Source organism: Myxocyprinus asiaticus, chromosome 19 (genome assembly GCF_019703515.2).
Source record: "Myxocyprinus asiaticus isolate MX2 ecotype Aquarium Trade chromosome 19, UBuf_Myxa_2, whole genome shotgun sequence".
Classification (NCBI taxonomy): domain Eukaryota; kingdom Metazoa; phylum Chordata; class Actinopteri; order Cypriniformes; family Catostomidae; genus Myxocyprinus; species Myxocyprinus asiaticus.
In genome coordinates, this window is record NC_059362.1 from 46,313,588 (window position 1) to 46,323,078 (window position 9,491).

General features: G+C 35.0%; 1 protein-coding gene and 1 pseudogene across 2 annotated transcripts in view; both read right to left on the reverse strand.

Moving 5' to 3' along the window:
- The window catches only part of LOC127409619 (nuclear receptor coactivator 7-like), a 39,039-nt gene extending 38,041 nt beyond the window's left edge, over positions 1-998 (reverse strand). For both annotated transcript variants that reach the window (XM_051644304.1, XM_051644303.1), the window contains exon 1: positions 655-998. The gene's annotated coding sequence lies outside the window, so the exon portion shown is untranslated. The remainder of the gene's footprint in view (positions 1-654) is intronic.
- A 1,273-nt stretch (positions 999-2,271) lies between these two features.
- Positions 2,272-9,116, reverse strand: LOC127409991 (cathepsin B-like; annotated as a pseudogene).
- Positions 9,117-9,491: the final 375 nt, after the last annotated feature.

Sequence of the window (9,491 nt, forward strand, 5' to 3'; positions counted from 1 at the left end):
GATTGAGATAAAGCCCCTGATTACCAACTTTAGGTCAATGATAACATAAAAATCAGTCTGATGTGATATGATGGTTTGGTTAGGGAGGCAAAGTGAATTGCTAAGTGACATTAGCCCTTTTAAAACCAATAAAAAGGGGAGCCCCACGTTTATCACGTCAAAGATGTGGCTTAGCACGTATTTTACGCACATGCATGCAGAATGACATCACATTAGATGTCATATACAATGCATATAACTGTAAATCAATACACATAAGACAAAACCACAATATGCATTCATGCATACTACCAACCATTGCAACTATTCTACAAAGATTAAAGATACCATACCAATGTATCTGAATCTACATATATACATATATATATATATATGCCACACACAGATATATACTATATATATATATATATATATATATATATATATATATATATATATATATAACAGCTCAATATCAATGCACTAACACATACAACATTATATGCATGCACGATATGCAGTATATAATATTTCAATGCCATTATATGCCATTATATGCATTTAAAGCCTGGTGTAACCACCAATGTTATTTGAAAATACATATAACGAAGATTAAATATTAATGGATGCATGTTGCAGGAAATAAATGCACGTGTTGAGAAACAAAAAACCCACCTGAACAAACACTACATCATCGCCAACACACCATCAGTCGTCATTATCTTCTAATTCATGCTAATCTGAATGAAAATACACAATGTTGTTGCTGTAATGTTGATATAATGTGGCTAGCAGGCTAATGCTAAAGCCATCAAAGTCCATCCATATCACGATCTAACGCGGATTCTGTTCGTTTCTTTTACATTTCCCTAAAAACCGACGCCTATTGTTCAGACTTTAAGGCTTAAAAGCGTCAATCATCCGTCCAAAATTCTGAATGTGCGTGTCTGGGTTTGCAAACAGAATTATTAATTTATTCATATCTCAATATAAATATATGTCGAAGACCTCTAGGCCACGCCCGGTTTTCCTTTGTGATTGACAGGACAAGACGAAACGCCCCTCCCCCCATTCATCAGGCACCATATGTTTCTAGAATCGTAAATTAGGTTTTATTCGTACTCATTATTATTTATTGTTTTATTCGGTGTATATATTGTTATACAGTGACCTTTAAACATCACAGACTTTTATAAAAGCTTATCAAGAATATTAAATGTTGATATTAAATATAAATGTATATTTAGGTTTTTATAACCTAGTACATAAAATACAACTTAAAGGTCCTGTAAGCGATTTTTTTCATGGAAAGGTATGCAAAAAATGTCCTACTGTCTGAAAGATATTAATGAAATAAATGTCGTGAGATATCTCACTCTGTGGTGGGCCGCGGTCTCTGACGTTTTTCTACCTGTCAATTATTCATGACAATAGAGCGCAACAGTTTTTTCAGCCATCTTGGTTCCGGAAGTATTTTCCCCATTCATTTCTTCCATTGAGTTTTAACAAAATCCTTCATAAAAGAGTTGTACGCCATGAACCGAACCAACCAGCTCCGAGGAGAATCACAACATTACGAACTTTGTTTTGAGGCAAAAAAGTGTTTGAAAAGTGGACATAAAGACAAATATACAAGACTGTGTACTTTACCGTCTTTCATGAGTGCACGAACTACAATCCCATGAAGCATTGCGAATGATGTCATTGAATAAAAAATGATGGGAATATATAAAACTATTTATTTTAGGTTGTTTATTATAAGTATAGAAACAATATATTGTACGTTTATTGCAAAATATTCCGATATGTACAAATATATAAGTAGTTTAAGGGTGAAGGGAGACCAACTCCACTATGTCATTCATGGGAGTGGGCGTTCGCTCAGAAGCACGTTTCGCGGGTTTTGATGACCGCTGTTCTCTGATTGGTGGATCTTTCTCTGCTGTACCATGGGTAATGTAGTTTTTTACCATGTATTGCACTATCAAACAAGACTTTTAAACAATGCAGTTGAAATAACACAGATGGATGGCTTTGATGGAAGCATATACCATCAGTGAACAACCTCGTAGCTCACAGTAGGTCTGTCTTTAAATTTTTATAAGTTATCGTTGATGATTAATTCATCTATGGGATAAATGAATGGGATTTTTACTTCCGGAACCAGACTGTTGTGCTCTACAGGCTAACCGATTAGCAGAGCAGAACAATATTTATAAACATTTATAACTATAAATGTACATTTATACTTTAATAACATTTAAACAAGATCAATCTTACCATTTATATCTTTTATTTTTTATTTTTGAACTAGCAGAAATTGTACAAACACCTTCAGGAATAGAGTAAAGAGCACTTCCACAAAATTTCACATTAAACAAGTAAGTTCAGTTTACCATTTATATCTTTTGTTTAATAATATGATATGTGGGGGCCTGGGTAGCTCAGCGAGTATTGACGCTGACTACCACATCTGGAGTCGCGAGTTTAAATCCAGGGTGTGCTGAGTGACTCCAGCCAGGTCTCCTAAGCAACCAAATTGGCCCAGTTGCTAGGGAGGGTAGAGTCACATGGGGTAACCTCCTCGTGGTCACTATAATGTGGTTCTCGCTCTCAGTGGGGCACGTGGTGAGTTGTGCATGGATGCCGCGGAGAATAGCGTGAAGCCTCCACACACAGTAGGTCTCCACGTAGCGCGCTCAACAATGCTTGTTTAGCATGTTCTGCCTGTTTGAAATTTGAAATATACGTGTATGAGCTTACAGTTAAGAAGTGTTTACTTTTGCATTCAAAACTGAATGTTTTTCTTGTTAGGATTAGGGTTTAACCCTAACAAGTGAATGCTAAATAATGATTTTATAGAGACTGAACTCTATAGAGTTCAATTTATAGACAATGAAATATTTAGTGCAGAACTACAAAACAATTACAATCTCTTCAGAAATTTCAATGACTTCTCCGTTCATTCAGTCCTCACAGCTGCAGAACACCAGCCACCATTTCACTCTCAATTCCACATTCATTATGTCCTCTCAGAATCTTAAAATAACCTGAAAAACACACAGATTACAACATTAACAACATCAACACAATTTCCACAATATTAGAAATGAAACCGTAAAATCAGAAATTAGACAATGAAACAGCAGTCTAAACTAGATTGTTTAGATTATTTTGGTGTTGCTATGTGGTTGCTGGGGTGTTCTGAGTGGTTGCTAGGGCATTGCTATGCGGTTTAGAGTGTTGCTTGGGTGTTATGAGTGGTCACTATAGTGTTACTTTGAGGTTAATGTGTTGCTAGGGTGTTCTGAATTGTTGCTAGGACAGTTCTGTGTATCTGATGAGAGGTCTTGGTGGTTGCTAAGGAATTGTTTGCAGTTTAATGTGTTGCTAAGGTGTTCTGAGTGGTTGCTATGGCATTGCAGTTTAGAGTGTTTCTAGGGTTCTGAGTGGTTGCTATGGCATTGCTATCCAGTTTAGTGTGTTGCTTGGGTGTTCTGAGTGGTTGTTATGGCATAGCTCTGCAGTTTAGTGTGTTGCTAGGGTGTTCTGAGTTGTTGCTAGGGCATTTCTGTGCATCTGATGAGAGGTCTGGGTGGTTGCTAGGGAACTGCTTTGCAGTTTATTGTGTTGTTTGGGTGTTCTGAGTGGTTGCTATGGCACTGCTATGCAGTTTAGGGTGTTGCTAAGGTGTTTTGAGAGGTTACTATTGCACTGCTATGCAGTTTATGGTGTTGCTAGGGTGTTCTGAGTGGTTACTATGGCATTGATATGTAGTTTAGGGTGTTGCTAGGGTTCTGAGTGGTTGCAATGGCATTACTATGTGGTTTAGTGTGTTGTTAGGATGTTCTGAGTGGTTGCTAGGGCATTGCTATGCAGTGTATTGTGTTTGCAAGGGCATTCTGAGTGGTTGTTATGGCATTGCTATGCCTTTTAAAGTGTTCCTAGGGTGTTCGGAGTGGTTGCTAGGGCATTTCTGTGCATCTGATGAGGTGTTCTGGATGGTTGCTAGGGCTTTGCTGTGCCATTTAATGTGTTGCTAGGGTGTTCTGAGTGGTTGCTAGGGCATTGCTATGCAGTTTAATGTGTTGCTAGGGTGTTCTGAGTTGTTGCTAGGGCATTTCTGTGCATCTGATGAGGTGTTCTGTGTGGTTGCTAGAGCTTTGCTATGAAGATTCTAGTGTGTTGCTAGGGTATTCTGGGTTGTTGACACAGTGTTGCTATGCAATCTCTACGGTGTTGTGGATGGTTGCTAGGCTGCTTTGTTCAAATCACTTAAATCCTTAAGCCTTGAATATAAGTAACAGTAAAAGTGATGTTTGACTTTGCATACAGCTCTAATTACTCCAGCGTTGATGAATTTGAATTCTCACCCTTGTCGCCCCAGTCAGTGTTCCAGGAGTTTGCGACCAGCCAGTATGGGGTTCCGTTCTCCTCTCCCCACCCCAGGATCTTCACCGTGTGTCCGCCCAGAACTGACCCTGTTATATGCTAGTATACACCAAAGAAACAAGAAAATAATAGCTAATTTGCGTCAAGCGTTTTGCACATTGCTCAAAAACAAATAATTGAATGTAATCACTAAAGAGTCATAGTATTTCATAGGTTTGCTGACTTGTCTTGTAAAACAGGAAGTCTTCATAGACAGTGAACTCCTCTGGGCCGTTGTTGTATAACGAACTCATGATCTGCTGCTGGTCAGAGATGTTGTATGATTTGAGGCCTGCAGGGGGCAACAGAGCACTATACATAATATTGCAATCAGCAAAAATATCAAACTGATCAAATAGCCATGTGTCATATGTTGTTGGAAATCTCTTAAAGAGTAGAATACAACCTATTTGTTTTACTCACAGACAAGAATATAGCGAGTAATAGCTAAGTATATGTATTTGAAATTTATGTTTCATGTGAACAGAAGTTGCTTATATGCCTCGTTTTCACTTATAACTTGACAAAAAATAAACCGAACATAAATTATCACATACCATTATTTAGAGGAGGTGATTATCTTTGAAACGAGACCACACACAAGGTAATCAGATGCACAGATCATTAGATAATCCACATGATGCACAATGTTACATATGACCACCAGGAGATGGCGCCAGATACATGATACAGACTCAATGATGACTCAAATGACACAGAATGAAACTCATTCTGTGAAATCTCATTACTAAAATCATGTGTGCATACTATGCAAACCTTTAGTCACTGTTGTGTTTGCATGTGTAATTAGTTCTTATGTACAATTATTATGTTTTATCTGATGTTTAATGGGCATTGCTATGCAGTGTATTGTGTTGCTAGGGTGTTCTGAGTAGTTGCTATGGCATTGCTGTTCCTATACTAGGAACACATTAAACGGCATAGCAATGCCATAACAACCAATCAGAACACCCTTGCAACACACTAAACTGCATAGCAATGCCATAGCAACTACTCAGAACACCCTAGCAACACAATAAACTGCATAGCAATGCCCTAGCAACCACTCAGAACACCCTAACAACACATTAAATGGTACAGCAATGCCCTTGCTACCAACCTCAACACATCATCAGATGCAAAAACAAAAACAAAAAAAAACAAAAATGCCTGAGCAACCACTGAACACAAATGAAGATTTTTAGAAGAATATTTCAGCTCTGTAGGTCCATACAATGCAAGTGAATGGTAACCAGAACTTTGAAGCTCCAAAAAGCACATAAAGGCAGCATAAAAGTAATACGACTCCAGTGGTTTAATCCATGTCTTCAGAAGCGATATTAGGTGTGGGTGAGAAACAGATAAATATTTCACATTCTCTTCTTTTGTTTTTGACTATTCACATTCTTCGTGCATATCGCCACCTACTGGATAGGGAGGTGAATTTATAGTAAAAAAGGACTTAAACACTGATGCATTTCTCACCCACACAAATCATATCGTTTTTGAAGATGTGGAGCCATTTGGATTACTTTCATGCTGTCTTTATGTGCTTTTTGGAGTTTCAAAGTTCTGGCCAAGAGTCACTTTTAATGTATGGACCTACAGAGATGAGATATTCTTCTAAAAATCTTCATTTGTGTTCTTCTGAAGAAAGAAAGTCATACACATCTGGGATGGCATGAGGGTGGTGATGAGAGAATTTCCATCTTTGGGTGAACTATCCCTTTAAGAGATGTTCTCACAGGACGCGTTCTTGCGTCTCACTGTGGTTGCATTATGTTTTCATTAGTTTTCAGGGTCTAGCCATAAATGTTGTGTTATTAGCATGCTGTGCTAAGTGAAAGGTAGTTTGAAACTTTAAAAACCATGCTTTGTTGCCTGTACAGCTGGAGCTGCGCTGACTGCCCAGTGACGACTGAGACTTGCAAAAACACTTTAAACTTGAATTGAAAACTCTTAATTACGGAATTTCCGTTGTGTCAGGGGAAATGATTGTGTTCATTTGTTATAAAATTAATCATACTTAATAATGCGTAATTGACAGCCTTTGTATTGAAACAATAAGTTGCATGGACTTAAAAACATATTTTGTGTTTCACAGAAGAACGAACCTTATGCGGGTTTGGAGCAACACAAGGGTGAGTAAATGATGACAGATGAACTATCCTTTTTTTAAACTTATTTACTATTCATTCCTTTATCTATTTTTTTTCTAATTAGGAGCTTGTCGACTATATCTTGTTGCATATTTGAAAAGTGAAACTGCTATTTTTAACCTCAATGTTTTAACAAATGTTTTGAATGTTATTTAATCAACGTTAGTGAGTATCAGCACATTTGATTTTGGTGAAAGGTACGAAAGCTACGTATTTCCTGTTAAAATGATACAGGTGTTCTGATCCAAACTCCATAGAGTCCTCCAGTCACCAAACCAGATTTAGTCCAGTAACTCCACGCTTTTCTGTGATCACCTCCAGACCATCTGCCTCTGGAAACATACATCTCAGTAAGATCATGTCACACTGACTCCATAGAAGGAATAAAGATAGACCCAAATGAGTAAGTTGTTACATACAGTAAGATTATAGAGCTATAAAATAAATGCAGATCATTTGATATCTGAAGAAAAGTCTCCATTTGCTCTCCATTTCATCTCATTGCTGTCTAGGAGAAACATTTGAGGTACTGAAGTGATCTCATCTGTTGTTTTTCTGTGTACGTACCCACATGCGTTGCAGCAGGACAGCAGGTCTTCTGCTGAGATGTCCTCGGACACGATGTCTTGCTGTGGATGCAGATGCAATCTGAGATGGTTTCAACCACTCCAAACACCTGCAGTTAAACATGGCAATAAAAGCAAAACATAAAAAGACCCCAAAACGTATCTGAATTTCATTGCGAGTGGCATCTGCTGATGCTAGATGATGCTGACATTTTTAAGTGAGACTATGTAGTAGAACACAGGTGTGTCAATGCTCATGTTATAATGCAGTTTACCCAGCATGACCCACAGGAACCCTGATCTCGGATCTGACTGAGGGTTTTACAGAACGGCCACTCCTTCTGCAGGACAAAACTGTCCGGCAGTTTAATGTTGGTAGCATGTTTCATCCTAGAGGCAGAGAGAACTACAGAGAGGGTGAAGATAAAGAGTACAGTAGAATATTCATTTTATCACAACAAGGATGTTACGCTTATGTCCTATTATGCTCCCTTTTTATTTATGACTCGCGTATCAGGCAGTCTGGGGCCCTTCTGTAGAGTTCCACAGAGTGACTTAAGTTCACACCTGCCTGAGAGGAGAACACCGTCTAGGTGGTCTTGGCAGTATTGATGATGTTGACCATGTCATGTGACCATACGGCGAGGTGTGGGCAAGCCCAAGTGATGGACAGCAGAGACAACAGACACAGGAAATACAGACGAGACTTTTACTATTACTTGCTCAGATTTTGTGGCTAATATAGCTCAGTAAAAAAACAACAAATATTAGTGAACAATGAAGTAATTAAACTAAAATAATAATAAATAAAATATTATATAAAATATATTAAAATGATAAATAAATGTAAAAACTATTTTTTGTATGTTCTTATTTGAAATTATTAGTATAATAATAATATATATTAAAAATAAAAAAACATTTTATAAATTCTTATTATAACTTGTTACAACTGAATTAATTTAATTTAATTTCCAGTGAAAAAGTAATGAAGTAAACAATCTAAAAAAATATTAATAAATAAAATATATTTAAATATAAAATAAATGTATAAAATATACTTAAATAAAATAAATATATTGTATATTATTATAAGAACTTGTTACAATTGAATTAATTTCATTGAATTTCCAGTGAAAAAGTAATGAAGTAAACAAACTAAAATATTAATACATAAAATAAAATAAAATAAATGTAAAAGTAATAAAATAAATTGATAAAAATATATTTAAAAATAAATACAAAATAATATTTTGTGTATTCTAATTAGAACTTGTTACAATTAAATTGATTTGATTGAATTTCCTGTGAAAACTTAATGAAGTAAACAAACTAAAATATTAATAAAGTATAATAAATGTCAATATAATCAAATAAATTGATAAAAATATATAAAAAATAATAATATTTTGTATATTCATATTAGACATTTTTACAATTTAATTGATTTGATTGAATTTCCAGTGAAAATGTAATGAAGTAAAACTTAAATATTAATAAATGAAGTATAATAAATGTAAAATAATAAAATAAATTGATAAAAAAATTAAAAATAATATTTTGTACATTCTTATAAGATCTTGTTACAATTTAATTGATACTGAATTTTCAGTGAATAAATAATGAATTTAACAAACGTCAAAAAATATATAAAATATATTAAAAAATATATATATTTTGTGTATTCTTATTATAACTTGTTACAGTTTAATTGAATTAATTTCCAGTGAAAAAGTAATGAAGTAAAATAACTAAAATATTAATAAATGAAGAATAATAAATGTAAAAAATATTAAAATAAATTGATAAAAATATATTTAAAAAAATAAAAATTATAATTAGCATATTCTTATTAGATAAATATGCATGCATTATCATTTCAAATAATTCACAGTTTTAAACACTAATATATATTTTTTACATTTACACAAGTAAACTTTGAGACAGCAAACTTTACCTGAGAATCATATCTGTGACTCATCCTGTCAAACTGCAGATTTATACAGTCTTAAAAAGCCTCATTCAGTGAAACATCATGCCATATTATTTTTCATATATTTATTATCTCAGAATGTATTTACAAATCAAATTCACACATCACATAGCAATGCTAATTAAACTGACCGTTGGATTATATGTACAAAGTTCTTTTTCCCTCATAAAAGCTCAATAATATAAGGACACTTTACAGTCACATGTGGAGTCTCTCCATATGTACCTGTCAGACATGTATTATTTGGTTTTTAGCTCTACAGTGACTGAATATTCAAACTGACCCAATGAAAATGGACCAATTCATGTTGTGCAAAAACAACAATCCGCAGTTTCACAGAGTTGAATCGAGACTTTGCGATTC